Source organism: Chionomys nivalis, chromosome 21 (genome assembly GCF_950005125.1).
Source record: "Chionomys nivalis chromosome 21, mChiNiv1.1, whole genome shotgun sequence".
Lineage (NCBI taxonomy): Eukaryota > Metazoa > Chordata > Mammalia > Rodentia > Cricetidae > Chionomys > Chionomys nivalis.
In genome coordinates this window covers 3,982,968-4,008,972 of record NC_080106.1, presented here as the reverse complement: position 1 = coordinate 4,008,972, position 26,005 = coordinate 3,982,968, and the positions used below count along the sequence as shown (strand labels likewise).

Below are 26,005 nucleotides of genomic sequence, written 5' to 3'. Positions count from 1 at the left end.
GGCTCCTAGGTCAGAGTCAGTGTGGTCAAACAACCAGATGAACCTCAGTGCCCTGAGGGAGGGGGACAGAGGCCACTCATCACTGCCCAAACAAGTCTCTCTCCCAGTATGGCCAGTGAAATTTCCCACCTCTGTCCCAAACAAGTGTCTGATGGCCACACAGCTCTGAACTGGTAGCTAAGATACAAACATTGCCCTAATGTGTTAGGAGTAGAAGGCACACATATGAAACACCTGTACAAAGAACCAGAGGAAACTGGACTGGACCCCACATGCCTGCAGCCACGTAATCCTCAGTGTGGCCCTGAGGATGGAGGCTCAGCTCTACTGACCTCTTCTGTCACTGTCCTGAGGGACAGCGTCCCTCGCCAGTTTCACATGGCACCTGTCAGTAATCAAAGCTCCCAGGACAAGAGAGAATAAGCTATAAAACTAAAACCTGAGGGCAAGGGGAGCTGAGTGGTTAAGAGCAGACTGCTCCTACAGAGGACTGCACATGAGTCTGAGCTCCCACTGGGGGGCTGATTACTGTAACTCCAGTTCCAGGAGATCCAGCACCCTCTTCCGGCCTCAGCAGACAATGCTCACATGTGGTACACATAATCACATGCTAGTAAACACTCATATGCATGAAAACAAACAATAGACTTTGAGCAGAACTAAGAAATAGCACACAATAGCACACACCACCAGCACAGTAAAACTGTTATGTAGTTTCAAGAATCAATGCCATGCCGTCTCCTGTTAGGCTTTCACTTTTGTGTGAACTATAATCATGTTACTATAAAAGTAACGAGTAACCAACCTTTCCAGCAAAGATTCACAACAAGTGACAGGAGAGAGTCGACAGAGAGTAAATGTCAAAACCCATCTCTTGTTGTGGCCAAGCAGCTGCAAAGTTTAATGTTTCAAAACGCTTCCACTCAATGGATGCTTTTTGATCTGAGACGATTACATTGTAATATGGATGGAGTTTGTCTGTGCACACAAGACAGACACAAGTTGTGTCACTTGTAACCCCTCAGACTCAGAGAACATGGTTAGGACCCTCCAAAATAAACATCTTTATACGATACCCGTCTGAGATCCATGCTATAGTAACAGAAAGCTGGCCGGCACATGGAAGTTCACACAGGGCGGAAAGTATCTAAGCGGTGCTCACGGACCTGTGCCTTCACCTACAAGGGCTTTGAATGTCTGGTCTTCCGTGAATACAAAGTGGGTTCAAGGCAGGTCAGCCTAAGATATATGAGACCCCGCCCACCCCCACCACCATGCACACACCAAAAAAACAAAAAGGAAGAAAAAATGCAAGAAAACTGCAGATGCCCTCCTCCTTGTGTGGTTGTATGCAGTGGGCGAACACCTTGTCTGCACACACCGGAGGCCGCACACGACAAGAACCAGGTTTCTCCACCTACTGTTTTCCCCAGACGCAGAGAGACAGCCAAGCTGTCCAAGAATCAGCGAGAAGTTATTTTAGGGAAGGTTTCCTTGTGCTCTCAGGGTGTGCTGGATGAGGCTACACTGCACAGTGCCTGGGACTAGCTCCAAGTGTCCACACAGTACCATGTGCTCCTTGCTAAACAACTAAAACATGTGGCTTTTTATTCTGATAAAACACAACTGTCTACAGAAAAAAAATCCAAACAGAAACAAGGTGTGCTGGTTCACAGCTGCAGGTCCAGCACACGAGGGGCTCAGGTGTCACCCGACAATCAGAGATTCCTTTTTTAATTTTATAATTTGTGTGTGTGTGAGCAGGCAAGTGTACAGAGGCCAGATATCCATGTTAGGTATTTTGCTCATTCACTCTCCATTTAAAATTTTTATTCCATTTATTTGCTTATTTACTTCACATGTATATAGGAGTATCACAGCACACACATGAAGCTATGCAGAAGGTGCACAGAGTATCACAGCACACACACGAAGCTATGCAGAAGGTGCACAGAGTATCACAGCACACACACGAAGCTATGTCAGAAGGTGCACAGAGTATCACAGCACACACACGAAGCTATGTCAGAAGGTGCACAGAGTATCACAGCACACACACGAAGCTATGCAGAAGGTGCACAGAGTATCACAGCACACATAGGAAGCTATGCAGAAGGTGTACAGAGTATCACAGCACACACACGAAGCTATGTCAGAAGGTGCACAGAGTATCACAGCACACACACGAAGCTATGCAGAAGGTGCACAGAGTATCATAGCACACATAGGAAGCTATGCAGAAGGTGTACAGAGTATCACAGCACACATAGGAAGCTTTGCAGAAGGTGCACAGGAGAATACAGCACAATACACGAAGCTATGCAGAAGGTGCACAGGAGAATACAGCACACACACGAAGCTATGCAGAAGGCAGCTCATAGGATCGCTTCTCACATTCCACCACATGGCCTCTTGTGGAACCTGGAACTTGCTCTTAGGTTAGACTGGCTGACCAGACCCCCAGCAACTCTGTCTCTGTCTTACTCTTAAATAAGTCGCAAATTATAGCCTCATTCAAAAACTGGGAGCATTCCAGAGTTGACATTCTAGAAGGCAAATTATGCAGCGATGGGAGTCTCTGTCTTCTGGACTCCTCCCCGCCTCAGACATGTGCTGGAACTCAGGAGTCCCTGTGAGGATCTGCATTCAGATCCCTAGGCCCCGAGAAGGCTGGACATGTTTGGATGACCTTGTAACACAGCAGCAGGGAGGTTGATTCCAGGGGCTTTGCTAGGCAGTGCCCCTCAACCTCATCTGTGAGCTTCAGGTTGAGTGACAGATCCTGTCCCCAACACCCAGGTGGACAGTGCCTGAGGAACAACACCAAAGGAGGTTGTCATGTGCCCTACACATGATCACTGGGATGGCCCACCACAACACGGGAACACACACACACGAAAAGCCAAGACTTCGGACATAGAACACAGATGGGAAAACAGGTAGAGGCTGGCACCCACAAGAAGCCCCCAGATCCTGTCTTGGGGAGGCCATGGGCTAATCTGCTGTTATGAAAACGAGGTCCCTGCAGCTGGCCAGATTCTTAATAGGGGAAAGTTTAGTTCCAGTTCTGGAAATTTCTGAGCATGGCTCAGTGTGAGCAGGGAACCAGGAATTTAGGGTTGGGTTCCCTCTTTTAAACAGTTTGCTCTTACAAGAACTAGTTCATAGCCCTGGGGGATAGACCTTAATTCCCTCTGAAGGAAGCATCCAGTGGCCTCTGCTGGGCCCATCTAACTGTGAGGACGAGGACTCAGCCTCCACTCTTGGGCTGTCTTCTATTCACCTGTCTGAGGAACCCCGCTTTTCAAGATATGTTCATGTGAGGACGCTCTCATTTTAGGAACCCACAGACAGACGTGGAGCCTTTGCTATCTCTGTCCCGCTTCCCGATGTGGCCACAGAAATTCAATCTCGATTTTCTGTTTTTCACCTTTAATTTGACTCTTCTAATTGGCTGGACCTGACTTGGGGCGTGTGTGGTAACCCCAAGTTCACTGAACACCTGAGCTGTACAGAGGTGCTCTCCCGACACACACCAGGGCAGGAGAGACCCACGTGTCCCACAGCGGAATCTCTGTCTGTTCAGACACTAATCCCAAGTGCAAGTCGAAAGCCAATTTTCTAGAGAGGTAATTACATAATCCACTTTTAACAGTCAAGCTTTGCTACAGCGTAATTACTGGAGCAACAGGAAAATAAATACTCGAATATTAGTGCAGTAATCATGGAGACGCTGAAGGTGGAGCCTCCCCAGCTCTAACGACTTCTGTGAGGCACAGACAGGACTGTCCTGGAGCTCTGCTGGGCTTGAAAGATGAGCAAACACAGGAGAGGAGACCCCGCCCCTACCCTGGGGACCAGTACAGACCACAAACAACAGGCTCCCCACCATTCTTCCTGTCTCCTGGCAGCCTTTGCTCAAGTCACAATGAACTTGGAACCCAAATGACTCCATTGTGTGGCAAGTACTTCCCACAGTGTGAGGACTCACAGAAGACCCAAACAAGAATGAGCTCAACAGTGACACTCCATTCACTGACACTGGTGACAAACAGGAGCTGAGCCCTGGCCAGCACAGCCGTAGTGTCCAGGAGAGAGACAGCTGGTCACCTTGTGAGGACCAAATTCCAAGGGAACTCAGTGTCCGTGCACAGATGGGGTCCAAGTAAACTGTAAGAAGGGGGCACATCATACAGGGATGACATCACCCGGGGAGGAGGTGCAAGGGGCTTAGTATGGGACTTGGAGAAGGTAGGGACAGGTAAATGGTAGCAGAGGCCTCCGAGAGCCAGAGGTGTGGAAAAACCTCCAAAGAACAGAGACACCTGTAGTAACTACAGAGGGCACAGGACCCGGCCCTGTATGCTGGGTGTGCACCGCACCAGCTGAGGTGTAGGAGCAACCTCAAAGGCCCTGGCCCCTGCCAGCCCCTGGCTTCTGGCCCACCTACAGCTTCACATACCCGGCAACTCCAGCATGTTTTTGCTGAGGTCTACCTCCTAATCCTCCTCATCCAGGTCTACCCGCTTGCTCTCCTGGGGGAATTCTCTACTATTCCTGGGAAGTCACTCCTTTGGGCTTCCATTTATTTCTTGAAGGAAAGCTGCCCAATCCAGGCAACTGTGGTGCTAGGGGATTACTGTCTACTACAGAACGGAGCAGGCTGCTGAGGCCTCACAGAAGCGGCCAGAGCCGGGTGCAGTGCTCTGTCTGTGGAAGGCTCATGGAGATGGGATGATGCTTTCTGGGGGAGGTGAGGTCACTGTCGGCCTGATTAGGGACAGAGGAGTGAACTTAAGGAGGAAAAACTTAAGTCTTTTACGAACCAACACCCTGCTGATCCAACTTGAACTTGGAGTTTGAACACGCAAAAACATGATCAGCTTTACTCTGCTTCTTCATTGTGTTAACTTTGGCTGTGTGTGTGTGTGTGTGTGTGTTATGTGTGCTGTGTGCACATGTAGAAGGGTGCAGACCAGAGGAGGATGTCAGGTGTCCCTGTCTGTCTGTCACTCTCCCTTGAAACAAAGGTCTCTCACTAAACTTGGAACCAGTCTGGCAGTCAGCAAACCTCAGCGACCCTCCTGTCTCCACCCTCCACAGCTCTGGGTTCACTGGCAGGACCCATGGCCACGCCCAGCTTTTTACATAAACACTGGGGATTTGAACTCAGTTCCTCAGGCTTGGACAGCTGACCCACTGTCTCTACCTTGAATCTTTATGTCTCTAACTCCCCATATCTAACTCCTTGCTATCACAGATGGCAAGCAAGAAGGAAGGCATTCTGGATCATTCTAAAATCAGCTGCAGAGAGACAGAGGCTCTGGATGGAACATTTTGATGGAGGAAACCCACAGGGAGTTTCTTCATGGCTCGAGGGCAGGCATGGAGACCAGCTGCGTGAGTCCTTACCTGGGATTCGGAGACCCAGGCTGCAGACTAGCACCGCTAGTGCCCATTTGTGCTGATGCTGCATAAGTACTTAGCAACAAGCCCACTCCATCAGTCGCCAGCGGCACCTTGCTGCATTCAGAGTGCTCGCTACTCACAGGAACAGCTTTCTGAAAGCCTGGCAGAGGGCTAAATAACCAAGATACAGCACAGGAGGAAGGCTCGCTACAGGGAGCCAAATATTTACTGTTCTCAGGGTTTTAAATGAGAACATTCTTATTCAGTCATCCGTGAGCCAGACTTTATCACAGTGCTTTGGGTTTGGAGGGTGTTTTCCCCCCTTTTCTGTATTTTCCAAACCAATCAAGAAATTTCAATGCCAGGGTAGCTTAGCTTGGGCAAACAGGACTGCCAGCCTCAGGAGCCCCACAGCCACCTTCATTTGCACAAGAAATAACCTTGACAACAGTGGTACCATCAGCCAGAACAACTCAGAGGCACATTGGAAACAGCTGATTCTGCCTTTCTGGGCTGTTGTTCTCGTCACCAGTGCCGACAGAAGCAGCCTGTGATCTCAAAGGCAGCACCAATGCCTCAATCAACTCAACCAACATCTCAATTGCGCAGACAGCAGGCCTGGGCCAGCCGTCCTCTAACAAGGAAAGTGACAACAGTACAGGAATTGTGTGGCCTGAGACAGAAGCACTCACACGCATACAGAGACGGGCATCGTCACACGCACGTCTGTAACCTGACACTGCTGTGGGGTCAGAGAGTCAGGAAGACTGTTAGGGTTCACTGCTCACCGGCCTAGCTGCAAGTTCAGCGAGAGACGCGGTCTGAAGGGAATAAGGCAGACAGTGACAGAGGACACCTGACATTTTCTTTAGCCCAGATGTACACCCCACACCTGTACAAATGCACACACTCAATCGCTCCCTTATAAACATGCATCTTCTCGCTCAAGTTTTGACAAGCAATCAGCCAACTGGCAGAGCCTTGAGACAGATGAAGGCAGCTGAGCAGAGCATGAGCCCTGGCTTCAGCCAACTTATAACCTCTACTCAGGGCAAGAGCAGTACCCAGATCCTTCCTCAATGCTGGCTGCCGGCTCACATCTAACATTCTCCCTCACAGAATTAAGAACTGAAACGAATACATTTCGTGTTAAATTTCTATCTTAACATCCGTCTATCCCTCTGATTAGTATCAGTGACCACTAAGCCCATCTGAGTGGGAGGGACACGAAGAGCAAGGCAAAGGGGATGGAAATCTGAGAGTTAGTCGCGGCTCGCCAGCGACCGGACCCTTGGAAACACAAACCCACAGGGACGCCACCACGTACGGGAGCAAGCTCACCCCAGGCTGATTTCGCTCTGTGGCTGTGCGAGAAGGGACCAAGAAACAAAGTGTTCACACTTAAGGTCCTGTTTTTAACAAACTTATTTTCTAACCTCCCCAACACCAAAGCCTTTCTACCGCGCACCCCTAAAAACAGTGATGTTTTTATTCTTGCTCAAGGAGGCACTCAGGTTTCCCTCTAGTCTCTTTCTGCAATGGGCTGTACCCCAGAAAAATGAAACACTTACTATTTCTGTGAGAATATGCTATTTCTGTAACACACATAGCTGGTGCTATCACACACTCGAGGACGCATTCCTTCCAGAACCGTGGGTCTGCTTCAGCCCCGCTTGTTTTAGGTCCTGGTCTGGCCTCGAAGCTACAGGATCCGGTGACTTAGGCATCCCACAGAGTTTGATTAGTTTAATTTTAACAAACAGGTTCAAAAAGGGCCAATTCTTTTCTATTAACACTGAGGAGCGGTTCCCAGTGACAAACCTTTAAGGGGTAGACAGAGTCAGCACACTGTCCTGTCAGCTCTACCAGACAGCTTGACAGTTTAGCCTTATCTGAGAGGAACTGCCTAGATTACCTTAGACTATGGGCATGTCTGTGGGGTGCTGTCTTGATTTTAATCGTTGTAGGAGGGCCCAGCCCACTCACTGGGTGCAGCAACATTCCTCGGTAAGTGGTCCTGTGCTGTATCAGAAAGCTAGCTAAGCGTTAGCCTGAGGGTAAGCCAGCAAGAGCTTCCTCCCAGGTTTCTGCCGTAATTCTTGGCTATAATGTGAGTTCCTTGTTAGAGGTAACACTGCAAGTTCCTGCCTCGAGATTCTGCCCTGATTCCTTTCAAAGATGAATGTGAGCCACCCTGAAATAAATCCTTTCCTCCTGTAAGTCGTGTCTGGTCAGAGTGTTCCATCACAGCAACAGAAAGAACTAGAATACACACTACCTTGTGTCTATAAAACAAAGTCTGGTGTTCTTCTCGATAATTCTACCTTTAGAACTACGCATGAAATAAAAGCTATGCCCAACCAGAAGTTGCTTGCTTCTATCAGTATATAATTCAGTTGTTGAAGTCTTTACTTTGAAATCAGTTACAACCCCAACATCCAAAGAACAAGTGGGCTCCACAGCCTGCAGCTGCTCTTCCCTGTGCAGGCGCAGGTAGGAGGCAGCAGGGAGATCCCTTTGCTTTTCCGCACTGCTCCTGTGCAAAGCTATCCCAGGTTCCTCCAACACAGCACTGTGCTGGAGCAGGTGAGCCCAACTCTGACCGCTCACACCTGCTGCCTGAGTTGCCCCAGAAGTGTCAGCTACAGATGACAGACTTTGACCGATGACCAGAATACAGAGCCCCAAACTGTCCTGCTGTGTGAGGATCTGACAGGTATTATCCAGTCCTACACAAAGGAGAAGCGCTGAAATATGGTCCCTCCCAGGTCAAGCACGATGGTGCACATCTGTAATCCCAGCATTTAGGAGGCTAAAGCAGGAGAGTCACAAGTTCAAGGCCAACCTGATTACATAGTAAGTTCCATATTAATCTGAATTACGCACACACTCACACGTACACACGAGAGAGGCAGGGGTGCTGAAACTCTGCCTTCAAGAATCTCATGGAAAGGACCCTTAGACATAGAAAACACCCTCATATCAAGAGTCCTAGAAAGCACAATGTCTCTTCCTAACTACCCCCCCTCCATCACAGGAGGAGAGGAGGAAAGATCTGCCCATCATAAGGCATGAGCCAGCAAGCTGACACCCAGCTGCCTGGAGGTAGTGTAGCCACAAGGTCCTCAAAGAGCACCCTGAAGTCATAACTGGCCCAGCTCAAGAAGGCTGTGGGTGGTTCCGGCAGCAGCACACAGCTTAGCTGAAGGATGAACACTGTCTGAGAATGGTCAAGGCAGTGTCAATGTTGTGGTTAGCTTTACATCACTTTGGCACACAATAGAGTCATTTCAGGAGGAGGAGCTCCATGAGAAACTGCCTCCACAGAATCAGGCCGTAGTCATGCCTTTGGGGTATTTTCTTAATGTAGGAGGGCTTACTTAGCTCCCTGTGGGTGGGGCCATCTCTGGGCTGGAGGTCCTGGGTTTTATAAGAAAGCAGGCTGAGCAAGTCATGGGGGCAAGCCAGTAAGCAGCACCCCTCCATGGCCTCTGCATTAGCTCCTGCCTCCAGGTTCCCATGCTGTTTGATTTCCTGTCTTGGCTTCCAACAATGAACCATGATTCAGGATATGAAAGTCAAATAAAAATAAACCCTTTCCTCCCCAGCGTGCTTTGGTCAGTGTTTGTCAAAGGAGTAAAAACCCTGGCAAAGACAAATGTGCAGCCGAGAGAGCTACATACAGCAGGTGCCATCAGGAGGCATGTGGACGGCAGCTAACAGAGCTCACTATGACCTGTCCTAAAACCCGTGTAAGGACGCACTGGGGACAGAGCCTGGGTTGTCTGAGATCCCCAGGGGCAGCAGGGGCCTCCACAGTCTATGACTGATGTGCACATTTTTCCTCAGCAGGCAAACTTTAAATTTGTGCTGAAGTCAGGGGTTTGCTACGGGTTAAAATGCCCTCAGAGGTTCACATATTAAACACCTGGTCCCTAGCTCCTGGCGCTAACCAGGGGGTGAAGCCTCATTGGAGGACACAGGTCACTTGGGGGGGGGGGGTGTGACTCTGAAGGTCAGACCGGGTTCCTTGTAATTTCCTTTCTCTGTTTCCTGTCCACCACCAGGTGAGAATCTTTTCCCCTCACACATTCTAGCTACCATGATGTTTACCCAGGTACATGAGCAGTGTGGAAAGTCCTTCTGTATATGTGTTGCTTTTACTGGTTAGTGAATAAAGAAACTGCTTGGGCCTATGGCAGTGCAGAATAGGGCAAGGCGGGAAATCAAAGCAGACACCGAGGAGAAAAGAAGGCGGAGTCAGGAGACAGACACCCTGGAACCTTAATGGTAAACCATGAGTCTCATGGAAAAATATAAAATAATAGGAATGGGTTAATTTAAGATGTAAGAGTTACTTAATAAGAAGCCTAAGCTATTGGCCGAGCAGTGTTGTAATTAATATAGTTTCTATGTTATTATTTGGGTCTGGGTGGCCGGGAAATAGACAAGCAGTTTCGAGGCCAAGGAACCACAGGCTGAATGCTCTATACCCATAAGCCAGGAAAAAAAATCCTTTCTCTGTAAGTGGCTTGTGTCAGGCATTTTGGGTCACAGTTTCACAAAAGTGACCTTCAGCCCCCTAAGGCCACTACAGTCAGGCCCTACATGGGCCTTGCTCCCTCTTCCACCCACATTAGCCAAGTCCAGTCTTCACTAACTTTCCTGTTCTCCATGAATGCGTCCTCTCAGCTGCTGTCTTTGTCACAGGGCCTCATAGAGCCCCAGCTCTCTTCTCTTCAGTGCTCAAGGGACCAACCCAATGGTACCATTACCAACTGGCACACCTGTCTGCCTCGCTGAAGCAAGGACTAGGAAATCTGAGAACTCTATTCCTGGCTGTATTTTCTTACCCGCCTAACACAAAAAAAGGCCAGCTAGATAAATCATTGCCAAGAACTGCTCAAGAGTGCAAGAGTCACCTGGTACCTGCCTGACCACAGCCACATCTCCAATCCACAGACAAAATAACAAATTCAAGTATCTGATGCAGGCTTTCTAAGTGAATCACGGTTCCACACCAGCAGGGCAGTGCTGGCATGGGGAGCAGGCCCTGGAAACGGGCATGCCACGGCCACACTGAGCAAACAGAACCCTGCCTGGAAAGTCACCTGCGCTCCTCCCCACCACAGGACCTGGAAGGAGGGATGAGCCACTGGGATTCAAACTGAAAACAACAAAAGCCTCCACCCTGAAAGTTAAGCATTTTTCCTAATTAACAGTAACAGTAATGCCAGAAAGGGTCAGAGAAGCAGGGTGACAGCTCAGCTGGTAAAGGGCTTACCACTGAAGCATGAAGACCAGAGTTCAGAGTCTCAGCACCCAATAAAAACCCAGGTGCTACCACACCTGTCATATCCTGAGGAGGCTCTCCCAGAGGACCGGGTTCAATTTCCACACCTATAACATGCAGCTCACAACTGTAATTCCAGTTTCAGGGAATTCAACACCCTCCTCTGGTCCCTGCAGGCACCTGGTACATTGCATAAGCAAGCATACACACAAACATACACAATTTTTAAAAATGTTAAACAGTGAGAAAACCCAAAGTTGATCTCTGGCCTCCACACATACACCCACACATGACAAGCCAAGACAAGGACCTGGAGCACACACATGGGACATGGCCAAAGAGCAAGTTTTGGCATCCAGACAGAAAGAGACTCTGAACTACTGGATAGGCAGCCTAGCCCTAAGGCCATGGCACAGCTGACTCCTGCTTTGGGCTCCAGGTGCCCGAGCAACCCTCTCCATACTTTGAATTTCTATGCAGGCATCGGCATTCCGCTGGGATGGTGAGCTTGGCTATCATGAGATGCAGATCCACCTCAGAAAGAAAAATCAACTTTTTTTTTTCTGAAGTTCAGTTAATGAAAGTCTCTGGAAAATTCATTTCTACTGGCTACTGCACCTCCTCAGCCTTTATATTCACATTATCTTTAAATGTGTGCAGAATGGGGTGGAGTTTGTCTTGGGCAATCCTTTTCAGCCCATGGCATTTTTCATCAAACAGAAAATTTACACAGCCAGGGTCCTTCATTATCCTAGCATGAAACCATCCTCTCCATCTCGAGGTAGAAGCGCAAGGAAGTAGCTCAAAGTCGATGGCATTAAATTAATGCGCCTTTGCAAGGCCCACGCTAATTTCTGCAAAATTTAATTTGCAAAAACCAGCCCAAGGCTACTGCAATATCAAATTCACTTGATGTGTTAATTTCACACTCCAGGGTCTTCATCCCATGGTGGGTGGGGGGACCGACTGCAATTACATAAAGTAGCAGAGTGTCTGAACTTACCCAGGGGACCCCAGAAAGTAGTTCTCCCAGCCCAGCAGGGAGCCAAAGCCAACTTGCCTGCTGCTGGCCCCTGGGAGTATGAAGATGCCACCGGGAATCCGCCAGGCCGAATCAACATTTTTCCCTCTGCAGAGCTCAACCACCAGGTACCAGCATCCCCTTTAATAAACTTTGTCTTCCAGGAAAGAAATTCAGTTTGCATTTAAACAACTAAACCAAAGGCTTGTGACAGCTCAGTGGGTAAAGTGCCTGCCGTGGAAAATGCAGACCTGAGTTGTGTCCCCAGCACCCTCGTCTATAATCCCAGCAATGACAGATCCTGGAGCTTAGGGCCAGCGACCCTAGCCTAATCAATGGGCTCCAGACTCAGTGAGAGATTGTCTCTCAAAATAGAAGCTGGAGTGTTATCAAGGAAGACACATGGCATAAACCCTTACCTCCAAATGTGCATGCATGCACATATGTGCACATAGTCACATAAATACACACACACACACACACCTCTGTTCTTATATGGGTAACAGTATGATGGCTGCAATGCCATTTTCCAACTTGTACCATAGACCCTTCACCTGAACGTACTAGCTACAAGCATGACACCAGGAAGACAGCCAGAAACTGGTAACTTGGCTATTAGAGTGACTTATTTGGCCAAATCAGACCCTTCAAAAGTTTCTCAACCATTGGACTATATAGACCCCATCGGTCATTAATGAATCTTCTAGGATAGTGGTTCTCAACCTTCCTCACGCTATGACCTTTTAATACAGTTCTTCATGTTGTAGTGATCCCCAACCATAAAATTATCTTCATTGCTACTTAATAACTGTAATTTTGCTACTGTTATGAATCATATTGTAAATATTTTTGGAGACAGAGGTTTGCTAGAGGGATCGAGACCCACAGATGTTGTAGGGGAAACATCCCTGCTCACTTGTATAAAGAGTCCTTTCATTTGGAGGCATTCCCAGATCCCATTCCCCAGGAGGAAGACCAGCTCCATGGAAAGAGAGTAGTCTGGGGCTGGTGGGTCATGCAATCTACACAATGACCCTGTGACACCTGACTCCTCCAGCAACAGAAAACATCGACAAGCAAAGCCATCTCCTCCATCTGGGTGGGCAACCTAAGAAGCCTGTGGGGCAGGCACTCTGTACTGCGAACAGGTACGAACAAAGAGGAATGAATGGGGTTGACCGTTCTTACCCTGGGTAAGTTATTTGTTATCTAGGTTTTTATGGTTCAACCACTGATGGTCCACATGGACAACTTCCTCAGGAGGGCCTGGTATAGATTTCATCTTCCGGGTCCCACCCTATGACTACTGAATCAATATCAGAGGTAACAGGGAAGGGATACAGGATGCTGTGTGCAGTGACCTTGACAATGGATCTATGGGCAGAGATGCTGTTTAAAATCACTAAACAGCTTCCATAGAGCCAAACACTCGAGGAGCCCTGAGCGAAGCATCAGTGCCAACTGGCTGCCTGCCAGCCAGGCCACTGACAAGTGGACAATGAGAGACACCGGAGAAGGCAAGTGGAAGGGCGGCTCAGGGGCCACGTAAACTTAAGTCGTGCCCTCAACTAAGTTGCACACCTGTCTTGACGGTGGCTGACATCCCAGGAGCATCTCCCAATGCCAGGAGAATTACACGAATGTAACGGCCAGCCAGAGGTGGTTCTAACCCCCCTCTGCAAGCACTGCAAGGTCATCACACAACTGCAAACCTCCCAACCCCTACAAGGAATGCTAAGAAAATCCTCACTTGGCTAGCTGCCTAGAAGAAAACTAGTTTGAGAATGGTCTCCATGAAGTTGTGCATTTGAAAAAGTCAACTGCACAGCACAAGTCCAGCAAATTGCTTGGTATAGCATCTTGAGAGATACCAAGGGAAAGAAATGACCAATCTATCCTGTGGGCACACGAGAGCATCAAGTTTTATGAGGTGTGTGTGTGTGTGTTGTTTTGTTTTTCCATTTCAGGGATAGCAAGTCAGTTCTTCCATCCTGATGAACAAACTAATTCAGAGCCTAAAATAAGAAACTAACAAGATCCAATTGCTTTTTCTCTTCTTCCTATTGATTCTGTTACGGCAGGGTCTCATAAAAACCAGGCTAACTTTGAGCACACTGCCGCCAAGGATGAATTTGTCATCTTCCTGCCTCTGCTTCTCAAGTGATGGGATTACACCTAGGTCACTACTCTGGCTTGTGTGGCGTGAGGGATAGAATCCAAGGCCTCGTTCATGCTCAGGCAAGCATGCTGCCAACCGAGCTAGTTATAGACCTCGCCCAAGTGGGCTTTTAAAAACAACATAAAGTAATAAACAGTGCTTGCATTCCTGATTGGTCATTCAGGCCCAGACAAGGGGATCCCTTCCTTGGAGAAAACAACTCAAGACACAAAAGACTCAGAGAGAAAACACCTCCTTGTTCACTTTTCCCAGCAGCACTAACTGTGCATATTTTAGCACGTTTTAAAAGGAAAAGGAGGAAAAATTAAAAAAAAAAATTGCAACTTCAACCAACACCTATGAAGCGGAGCTGGAGAGGGCACAGGAGGGCCCTGCAGACACGGGCCCCGCCTGTCAAGACCGCCAAATCCCGATCTCCAAGTCACTCTGGTGACTTCCAAGGAAGAAAAAGAAGAAAGAAGATGAAGAAGAGAAAATCCTACACGCCTGAAGAGTGAGGCGGGAAACCTGCTGGTAACTCAGCCTTGTCAGACAGAACACAGCAGCCTCAAAAGGTTCAATAGCCTTTTTATAAACCTATTGTGTGGAGTAGTGCCTAAAAATAGTGTGGCTCCCAGGCAGGCAGATCAGGAGAGTAAAGCCTGCATGCTAAGCTTCACACAATAGACAAAGGGTGGGGAGAGGAGGGCAGGATGGAGCTCCCTCTGCACCAGGCTCTAGGAGCTGGCTGCCCTCCTCCCTGGACACTCCCCCAGACTCTGTGTCCTTGGACCACAGGATGAACCACCTCAGCCCTTATACCCTTCCCATGAAGATGAGAGGGCAGGCTGCAAATGGACCCATGACATCACTTATTCTTGGCCACTAAAGAGAACTTTCTTGTCCCTTGAAGTGGCCTTAAACGTGATGTCTACATTAAGACAATTACTATTGTTCATGTTAATTTTCCCTTGCGCCAAAGCAGCTTCTCCACTTCCACGGCCTCCAGAAGTCACCCAGATGTTGGTAACTCACTGTTACCTGCTCCTAAATATCAAACACCAGGATTTTCAAGTTTCTTAGCAGCAAGATGGCTCCGCAGGTAAAGGTGCTTGCAAGGCCTAGTGACCAAAGCTGCATCCCCAGAACCCATGGAAAGGTGGAGGGAGAAAGTGACAGTACAAGCTGTCGTCTGACCGCCACACGTGTACCGCAGCATGAGTTCCCTCCTCCAATACATATATGACATAATTTACATCCAATTAACTCTTTGAAAAAGTTTCTTGAGTGGGCAGCTAAGAGTTTAAGGCAACATAGAGATCCTGACATGGCCAGGTCCATTGCTCTAGCCACCAAAGCAGGCAATAAAATCACTTTTGAGTCTGGGGCTAGGTGGGTAAAGTGCTTACCATGCAAGCATGAGGACCTACCTGAGTTTGATCTCAAGAACACATGTAAAAAAAAAAAAAAAAATCCAGCACAGATGTACACAGTCCTAAACTTAGTGCTCAGGGAGACAGTGACAGGTGGGTCTATGGGGTTCAATGGCCAACAAGTTTGTTGCTAAAGTGAGTCTATCTCCAAGCTAATGAGAGACTCCATCTTAAAAAAAAACAAAACCAAGGTGGAAGGCACCTCAGGAATAACATAACATTTGGGGGTGGCTCTGTCCTCCACATGGATATATATGCATGTGCACCTGCATACAGACGTGTGTGTGTGCGTGCCCATGCACACAGACACACACACACCAGTCTAGAGTGAACCATTGTGAAGGTTGAAGCCTCATGGTCTATACAACCAAGAAGCCAAGCGCCCTTGTGGAGTCACAACTGGACAGAACAGACAGCACCGTGAGAGGCGGCATCAGAAACGGGGGACTCGTAGCAAACGGAAAACTTAAAAGCCACATTCAACCTCCTCCAACCCCGACTCCGACTCAACAGTCACATGTTCGAATCCTTGCCATGAAGTTTTACTGTGAACACAGGGCCAGCCCAGATGTGACAGTGACTGTGTGCTGAAGCTCTCTGAAGAGGACACACCCGCAGCAGAGAAGCTGCAGATGGTTAAACCCAAGCCCAGGAGAGATCCTGCTCCTGTGACTGCCCTGCTCTGCAGACATCTGTGTCCACCTCCCATGTCCCAGCTCATGAAGGCAAAGGCTGATGCCTGGTGCCAGTCCGAGGAAGAGCTCAACTCCCAATAAGAGATGTCACCCAGTCTGACAACCCGTCAGACCACCATGCAGGACAGACTGGAGCTGAGACAATGACGCATGGGTGACAGGCGGGACCACACCTGGACCAGCATTGCTTAGCTACGCACACCTCTTATCCCCTATTCAACCTAAGCCCCTGTCAAAGCTCTGAAGAATGGAAGTTCGGGGAGGGGTCATTGGGCATCTGGGCTCCTCTTCTCAGTGTGGCCACACTGAATAAATCTCCTTTCTTGGCTTTTCACTGTCACTTGTCCCTCTAAGTGGTCTATTGAGGAGAGCAGCTGAGCCGAGGCTGTTAGGGCTGCCAGGGTTCAGGCGCTGACCCTAACACCACCAATAACAGCCCCATCAATGGGGAATGCTTACAGGTCCAGAGCCACGATTATCTTAGGTCACTTCTGAGCCAGACTCAGCTTCTGGTACTGTACCTTGGAGCTTAGCAGGCTCCCAGCTATTACACCCTAAAGTAGAAAAGTGCAGAGATAACACAGGCAACCTAGAGACCAAGCGGCTATAACTGGCTGTAGCCACCCACCTGACGCTCCCACCAGCAGAATGGAAAACGTACTGATTGGCAGGCATGGAACAGAAGGAGGCCATAAAATGCACGCCATCTCTTCTGCGGTTGAAGACATCATTCAGGATCCCTTGTGCTGCCTGCCCATGGCCAGTCCCATCTGGCTCAGATTCAATTCTTGCTGGAGGCCCTTCAAAACAGAGTGATTATGCTTCGTGGACATAACATGTCATAAGCATGTTACCAACAATCAATCCAGCTAAATTTTTCTTCAAAAAAAAAAATAGTTAAAAGCTATATTGGTGCAGTAAGTGTCCCGTTAATAAAATCTGACAGAAAGCTTGAGACTGTTGTATGGTTGTTTCTCCAAGCTGGACGTGACCGCCCAGTCTTGAGGTCCAGCAGCAGAGATCACCACAGGAGATGCTCCCACAGCCCACCTATAAACACTGCTTCCTGGAGGGACAGGGAGGCTCCCAGCTTCACCCAGACCTGCCCTTCCCAGAGGCTACTGACTGGGGTGGGGCTCTTCAGTGCAATCTGCTTATATGGAAAGTGAAGCACACAATGTCTACCAAGCATAAGGCAAGGCCCTGGGTGCACCAAACAAAAAATCAGTTCAGGCAAACTGCCCAAGGTTAAATAAATTAACGTTATGGAGGGTCTGGTGGCAAAGGCTGCTGCCGCCACGCTAACGCTAACTTTCCTCTCTCTAAATTAGGTTCCGTCAAGTTCACTTTTGAGGTGTATGCTCATGTGTACGTGGGTCTGTTTCTCTCTCGCACTCTCACTCTCTCTCGCTCTCTCTCTCTCTGACAATGTGTCCATATGTAGTCCAGTCTGTTCCTGAATTCACAATCCTCTTGCCAAAGCCTCTTGAGTGCTAGGAGTACAGGTATGTGCCGCCACCACTCAAAGTCCGTGTACTAACGTATTTGTTTACAGATATCCAGAGCCAAAATGGCTCAAAGTAGACAGCCCTAGCACCAGACCCGAGTTTCTCCAGCCAAAACAACCCTTCCCTCATTCTGGGGCTTTGGCGTCCTCTCTAGCAGAAGGACACAATGGGGTACATAGAAATAGGCTCAGGGCAAAGACGGCTGCTAACCCCACTGTGTTTAATATAAACAAAGACTTTCATCGGCAGATCCACTTCTGTGGTTCCCACGCCGTGGTGCATGCTCTGTCTCTCTCTTCACATCTCCCTAAACAGCCCTTCACAGTGGCCAGGGCAGGTGTGGAGGAAACCAAAAGCCCCAAGATCTCCAAGAACCTGGCCCAGAGAAAGCAGGAGGCAGGGGCGCCTGGGCGGGGTGACTCAGGCTGTGGTGGATTCTCCCAACTGCTCTCAGACACATGGTTAATTAACAGAGACAAGCTCCACAGAACAAAAACAGTTATTTCACTAAGGAATCAAAGTCTGAGCGCTCCCCATTGTTCCTTGGTGAATGCCTCCTTCACGAAACCTTCCACTGCCATTGCCACCAAACAAATGCGCCACATAAACAAACAAGCCAGAGAAAGGAAACAGCTTATGAAATTACAATGTGTTCTGTGACAGAGCCCAGCCTTTGCATTCAGAAACTAAGAGCCAATTCAGCGGCTTTTCACTAAGGGGATACACAGAAGGACGTCTTTATAGCAGGACTGTAAACACCTCCCAAAGTGAAGCACACTGCCCATCTGGTACACAGCAGGATGGCACATTCCACGGGTTTGCAGGTGCACGTGTGTACATACGTGTGTGCTGGCCAGGCAGAGACACACATGTACCACTGCATGCATGTGGGGATCAGAGGAAAATCTGTGGGAGTCAGTTCTTTCCTTCCACCATGTGCTTTCTGGAAACTAAACTCAGGTTGCCAGGCTTGCAGGGCAAATGCCTTTGCCCACTGAGCTATTAATTCCTTTGGGGGTGGGATGGGTGGGTACCAACAGCTCTGGGTGGCCTTCAACGCACAGATTTCCACCTGCCTCTGCTTCTGAGTTCTGAGATCAAAGGTCTGCAGAACCACACCCAGGTAGTTCCACTTTTTAAATGGACCCGGGCTGTAAATGTGACTAGATTTCCAGGAATCTCCTTCGGAGAGTGCTTCTACACAGGGACATTGTCTCTAGTTCGTGTTTCTGGGTTGTATGAAATAATATCTTTATATACTGACATAAACTATGATTTCTAACACAACTACAGATGCCTAAAGCCTCTAGCAGCATCAGAGCCGCTCACCCGAGCACACTGTAGGACCTGCCCAGGACACTACTCCCCATGGCTACCTGCCCGCTAAGCCTCGGTCTGGAAAGACACCCTGGACACCCTGCAGGCTGGAGAAACCCGGGCACAGCTGCTTCCCACAGCTCTCCAAGGTGAGGAAACGCCAGAGGGTCCTCATCTGTGTCCACCTGGCGTTGACAGCTGACTTGTCACCCAGCAGGAGGAGTCCACAGCACTGAAAGGAAGGCAAGGGTCTTTCCTCCTGCTATTTCCTGTGCTGGAAAGCTCCGCACCTCCCTGCAGTCTTGTTTCCACAGTAGAACTCACTCAGGCTCAAGTGCTTCCCTGAGCAGAGGAAATGAACAGAGTCTTCCGGCTCCCATCAGGAGGGAACACAGCTGTGTCAGAGAAGCCACCCGGTCCCTCTGCCTCCAACCCTCGGCATTCACTTCTCTCCGCACAGAGACTTCCATAGTCTCCCCACACACGAGTCTCATGCACTGGCCCTGTGCACGGAGAAAGCCTTGAACTGGACACTGTATGGAGGTGGATTATGCCGTGAAGGGCACTCTGGGACGAATGATGAAAAACCTGGGTTGCTGATAACAGATGGGGTATAAATGAGTCAGTATTAAATAATTCAAGGTTGATAACTGAACCACTGTGACCCAAATGCACACAGTTCTTTTATTCCTAGGAAATCGACACTGAAGTTCTTTGGGGCAAGGGCAGGAAGCACACATGTGGGTGGAGGTGTGCACACACGTGTGAGGCAGGACACGGGAGAATGGGAACTGTTCTGACACAGGTTAGAGGCCTTGTATGCTAGGTGGCCACCCCCGACAGGCTCCTCACAGATCTATCTCATTTCCGACTGGAAGGGGACAGCCCAGCCTTAACTCCAGACTGAAAGGGTTAGCTGACGATCTGTCCTGTCTGCCTCATCCAGGGTTAGCTGACGATCTGTCCTCTCTGCCTCATCCAGCTGACTCCGAACAGCTCCTCCTAACATGCCCCACCATGTCCTGTGTCCTCCAGGACGGGTAAGCAGCCCTTTGCCCACAATATGCTCACTTGAGTCTCTCTTACTTATGGAACACTCTTTGTGTAGACTTGTACAAACTGATTATAAAATGCAGACCCTCATACACACAACAGAGACACCCACAGAAACTCATCAGAAACTTGGTTTGAAGCAGTTCTCCCCATCTCCCCATTTAGGCAACTCCAAAGTTCAAAGGAGCCTATGTGAACCCCACCAACCCTGCTCCCCACACCTGCTGCAAGTGAAAACACCCACAACATCCAATGCACCGAGAAAGAACACAGCCTTTCCAAAGAACCATTACTGGGACCCAGCTGTGGAGGGTAGCCGGGTCTGCATGGCAGCCTGCAGCAGCTTACCTAGAAAGACTGCAGCCTCCGATGCAGAGCACGGTGCAGAGCCTGGAGTTCACACAGACTGCAGCAAGAACCTGCAGAAGAAGAAAGAGACTTGGTCAGATTCCTGAGGGAAATTTCATCAGTAGCGTTCTGTGCAAGCAGAATCCCTGAGATCCGAGCTCCTTCTGGGGACCCCAGGAGGTTAGATCAGGTTCGTCAACGGCACAAAAGCATTATCTTATCTTTTTCCTTCTCCTCCCTCCTCTCACAGCCAGTAATGGAGCTTCCTGAGGTTGACACGTGATAGTGTCAAAGGTTGACCAAAGGAGCAGGTAAAAGAACCCAGCTGTCTGCTCTGCATCCAGGCATGGAGATCTGAAAACGCAGACAGCTGCACACTGCTACTCTTGCCTTGGAGGAGTTATTTTTGAAAAACATTGTTTATAACAGAAGGCAAAAGGTTTATTGCCAGTTTTTACAACACCCCTTCTGTACTATCATTTCAAGAAATACTTGTAAGGACTTATTACACGTGTCTGAGTGTGCTGCCTACCTGCACACAAGCATGCAGTGACCCTGGAGGCCAGCTGAGGGTGTTGGGGTCTCTGGAACTGGAGCTATACAGTCAGAAGCCCAGTCAGTGGGTTCCTCAGCCTTGCCGTGGGATCCTGGATTTGCACCCCAAAGAACTGAAGCAGGCTCTAGAGCAGTAGTTCTCGGTCTTCCTAATGCTGAGACCCTTTAGTACCATTCCTCATGTTGGTGACTCCCCCTCCACAACATAAAATTATTTCTGTTGCTACTTTGTAACTGTAATCTTGCTACGGCTATAAATCATAAGGTAAATATTTGTGCTTTCTGATGGTCTTAGGTGATCCACTGAAAGGGCTGTTAATCCTTCCAAAGGGGGTGTGACCCACAGGTTGAGAACCAGGTTATGTGTCAGCCCAGGTTAACAGCAGCTCTCTTTCCCACAGGCGGACATTGGAGCCGGCCCAAGGGTCCATTGATGGCCTAATAAACAAATGAGGCCCATTCATACAATGGAATTCTATTCGGCCTCAGGGAGGAAGGAAATTCTGACATCTGCTCCATTATGGATGAATGTTGAGGGTTGCTAAGTAAGATACACGGGTCACAAAGGGACAAAGACTGAGACGATTTCTCTTACGTGGGGCTCCTGGAGCAGTGCAGACGCAAAGCAGAAGCAGGACGGGTGAGGGAAGGAGAGATGAGGAAGCTGCCTTACCAGGTTTGGAACTCTAGTCTTACAGAAAACCACAGACAGACAAACACCACGGCTACATAAATATCAATTTACTTGATAATGCCAAACTGCTTATTTTAGCACAATATAACCTTCCCCAAAGCCAAAGTATTTATCAAAGGTGTCCTAACATTAAATAACTAGGTAATGTCAAGTATTCACTGACCTCACAGCAGGCACTAGGCAAGCGCCCACCTCCTAGGCACCGCAACTAGACAAAAGCACTCTGTGCGTGTGAAGGTTTTGACAGTGAGGATGAGCAAGAGGGAGGCTATGTGTGACACACTGAGCAGTCACCAGGGGGACCTATGTGGGAGTCATTACTGCACTGCAAACGACACGTGTCTCTTGCGAACACAGTATGATCATCCAGAATTTGGAAGAGAGGCATCTCTGAAGCATCAATATTTCTCAGCAATCAAGATTCCATTTTCCTCTAAGGAGGGTTCTGTTCTCAAATGCATACACTATAAAACCCAACATAAATACAAAGTTACGTCTACAAAATTCTACTGCTTATAGTCCGTTTCACGTCTGCCCTCCTGCATTACTCTGTTTTCTGTAGTTTATAGTGAGATGCCCTACACAATGAACATTCTGGAAAAGTGCTTTTCCTTCCTCTGACGCAGCAAGCATCCCGCAATAAGCAATGCCCACTCTTTCAGCTGGCTGCTTTTGTTTACAGGCAGGAAAGGAAGTCACAGATTCTCCACGTAGCAAGGAGGCTCTGGAGCCTGTCGGTACTTCCTCCTTCACAGGTGGCTTAATGAGGCAAGGGCTGTCTGGGCTCTCCAGGGGGTGAGAAGGGGGTGGAAAACTGGGTTTTCAGCAAAGCTGTCTTCTCCAGCAACTGCCCTGAGCTGGGACACAATAGGGGGGCAGGAAGGTCTGCATTCCTCTGTCTGTGCTGAGACACACCACAAGATGCATCCAGCACTGACATACAGTCATTCCATCTAGCTCTTCCTCCAACTGGTAGGAAGACAACCGCGTTGGCAATCGGGGAAAGCCAGCACCCAAGGAAGGTTATGTTTTGTTTTTTCTAGGCAGGATTTCACTATTTAGCCCTGGCTGTCTTGGAACTCACTCTGTAGACCAGGCTGGCCTCGAACTAACAGAGATCCACCTGCCTCTGCGTCTGCGTCCTGGGTGCAGGGATTATAGGTGTGTAGCACCACCACCCAGCTTGTGTTCTGTTTTTGTTGTTTTATTGTAACAGGAAAATCCCTGGGGCTGGGGCGGTGGCTCCGCGGGTGAAGTGTGTGCTGTGCAAACAGGAGGACCTGAGCTCAGGACCCAAGAAAAAAGGCAGGCGTGGTGGGGTGCTTCTGTCGGAACTGCTGGACCCCAGGCCATTCAACAGACCTTGCTTCATAAAAATAAAATTAAACAACAACAACAACAACAAAAAAAAAAACCATGAAATGATAATTCTTTGTCGATATACCGAGATCTCTCTAAGGCAAAACCAGGCATGCCAAACCATGCCCTGTCCTTCTCTGCCCATGGCCCAAAAGCTGTGACAGTCAATAAAGGGGTCACCTTTCCCCCCTCAGCATCCTATGCAACTGGGCATGGCCACCTCATGCCCTTCACCAACCTGAGAAACAACATCAACAGGCAGCAGTGGACACCAGCCCAGTCCTCATGAGCCTCCAAAGCCCTCACACCTCAGAAGACAAGTTGAGAACATGAACAGTTTAGTGATTTAGTGCTAGGTGCAGATCATCCTCACTAGGACTATTGGTCCCAGGGGACTTTAGTGCATGGACATTAGATGACATCACCCTTCCTGGAAATGTGCTTTGGACACTAAGGCTCCAGATGATGGTGTGAGCTTAACATGATGACCACTCACCCAGGCGCGCGCGCACATGCGCGCACACACACACGAACCCTGTGGATTCCCAGTGTGAACAATACTGCAACTTGGGTGGCTTAAGGACATATCCTTACTCTGGTTCTTTTCCAGTTACTCAGGAAAGGAAGAGACACTGGACACAGACACCCTTTGAAGTAGTCAATATTCAACAAATATTTATGTAGCACATCTAGCACCCACATGCAGACCTATGTGCTCTCCACACCAAGAGCAATTCTTGGCACCAGAATTTCACTGCCTAGTACAGAAGCCAGGCTTCCCACGGAAAGAATCTAAGTGACCTCAGATGGCACCAAAAGAAATTTCTCGTGGGATACTCCTCCCTGGAAAGAAGGAAGACATATTTGACTGGAAGATGCCACAGGGCAAAGGAAAGGCTGTGGAGCAGAGGGCAGCAGAGAGGCCTGCCCGCCTTCATCCAGACACTATGGGGAAGGTATTCTCAATGCAGCTAGGACTAATAGGGAAACATCTGAGATTTGGATCGTCTCTCATACCTCATAATGAGCATCCTTTCAGCTCTGGAGCGAGCTCCTCGCCTCACACGACACTCATCTCAGCCCTGTCTCTCACCTCACAGGGCACTCTCTCAGTCCAAGATGAGCTCACAGGGAGCTCATAAGGCATTCTCTTAGCCCTACACCTCACAGAGCCCTCTCAGTTCTATGCAGCATCTTCCATGGCTTCAAAGGTCCCCACTATCCACTTCTCTGACATCTCCAGGAGAGAACACCGCTATAGAGCTTCCAGGTGCCCTTGTTCCCCACTGTACCCTAAGGACATTGTACTTTCTGCTTCAATTTTCAGTCTCTTACATGATTTATTTTATGTCTGTTGCATTCAACAGTGAGTTCTTGATAGGCAGGAGCCTAAGGTGTAACAGGCAATCGACAAATAGTTGGTAAAAATGAATAAACATAACCAGGGAGCTTCTTACCCTCAAAAGTCATTGGCTGATGCCACAGCAGTGAATTCAGTATTTTCATTCTCTCCCCCTAAATTTATTAAATTAATTCTTCTTTGTGAATTTTGGGAATTAATAATAAAAATAAATTACTATCATTACCGTATGGGATACAGGAAATTCTCAGCCTATCAGCATTTACCATAGCAAAATGAATAAGGAAAACCTCAGAACCAATAGATTCCTGCTACAGTAATGCTACAAAGTTCTATCCCATGATGACCACAAAAGCCAAATGTGTAGGCAACCAGCTCAGGCCTGGCAGCCTTCCTACCCTCTGTTCGCCCAGCTCCCTATTGGGCCACTCCCATTCTCATGCCCTGACAGTTGCTCTTCACACTTGCTTTGGCACAGGGTAGAGTAGGGAGAGGTCATTGCAGCACCTGCAGAAGCATCCTCTCCTGCACCTGGCCTGTAAAACACTTCAGTAAAGGGACGCAGGCTCATGCATAGGATGTTCCATGTCAGGAAGTACGGAGTGCAGGCAGCCCCACCCAGACACAACAAAGACCCCTGACTGGGCCTGCACAGCTGTTCTATAATCATCTGCTAGCTTGCTTTAGCACTTGCTTACAGACAAGCAAAACGTAAGAAATGAAAAGATACCATTCATACTCATTATCTTAAGAGGTGAGCTCTGCTCCAACCCTGGACCACCCATGGTCAAGTGCAGCACAGGGAGAGCCTTGCTGTGCTGTGCTCTGGGCAGCAGCTGATCAGAGCTCCGACTCTACAATGCCCTGAACGTGTTCAGCCTGGGCGCCCTAGAGAGTAAACCTGAAGTGGTGCTCACCAAGTCAGCGGAGAATGAAGAGGATGAAGCATATTTGTGAAATTCAAGTGTATTCTCTATTTTAAGGATGCAGATTAAGAATAACCATAGTAAACTACGAAAAGATAGACGCAAACAAACGCCTATAGGTGTTCACAACAGGCTCCAGCTGAAATTTTCCCAACTGTGCTATCTCTATTTCTACAGACCCAAAGGGGCAGAGCTCACTGCCATATGAATCTCTTGATACATGCTTGACTTACCATTCATCCAAAACACAAATGAGAATGTGCCATGACCTCTGTCGGAGGAGGCCTGGTAAAGGGAGCACTCCACTGCTGGTGGGAATGCAAGCTGGTACAACCGTTTTGGATATCAGTATGTGATTTCTTAGAAAATTAGGAAACAACCTACCTCAAGACCCAGCAATATCACTTTTGGGTATATACCCAAAGGATGCTCAATCATACCACAAAGATATGTGCTCAACTATGTTCACAGCGGCATTGTTTGCCATAGCCAGAACCTGGAAACAACCTAAATGTCTCTCGACCAAAGAATGGATAAAGAAGATGTGGTACATTTATACAATGGAGTACTACACAGCAGGTAAAAAATAATGACATCTTGAAATTTGCAGGCAAATGGAGGGATCTAGAAAACATCCTATTGAGAGAGGTAATCCAGACCCAGAAAGACAAATATAGTATGTACTCACTTATAAGTGGCGTTTAGACATAAAACAAAGAAAAACCAGCCTACAATTCACAATCCCAGAGAACCTAGACAGCAAAGAGGACCCTAAGAGAGACATACATGGATCTAATCTATATGGGAAGTAGAAAAAGACAAGATCTCCTGAGTAAATTGAGAGCATGGGGACCATGGGAGAGGGAAGAAGGGAAA

General features: G+C 48.5%; 1 protein-coding gene across 5 annotated transcripts in view; it reads right to left on the bottom strand.

The window, feature by feature from the left end:
* Sipa1l2 (signal induced proliferation associated 1 like 2) overlaps positions 1–26,005 on the bottom strand; it is a 158,754-nt gene that overhangs the window by 89,015 nt on the left and 43,734 nt on the right. For all 5 annotated transcript variants that reach the window (XM_057753431.1, XM_057753433.1, XM_057753434.1 and 2 more), the window contains exon 2: positions 20,236–20,306. The gene's annotated coding sequence lies outside the window, so the exon portion shown is untranslated. The remainder of the gene's footprint in view (positions 1–20,235; positions 20,307–26,005) is intronic.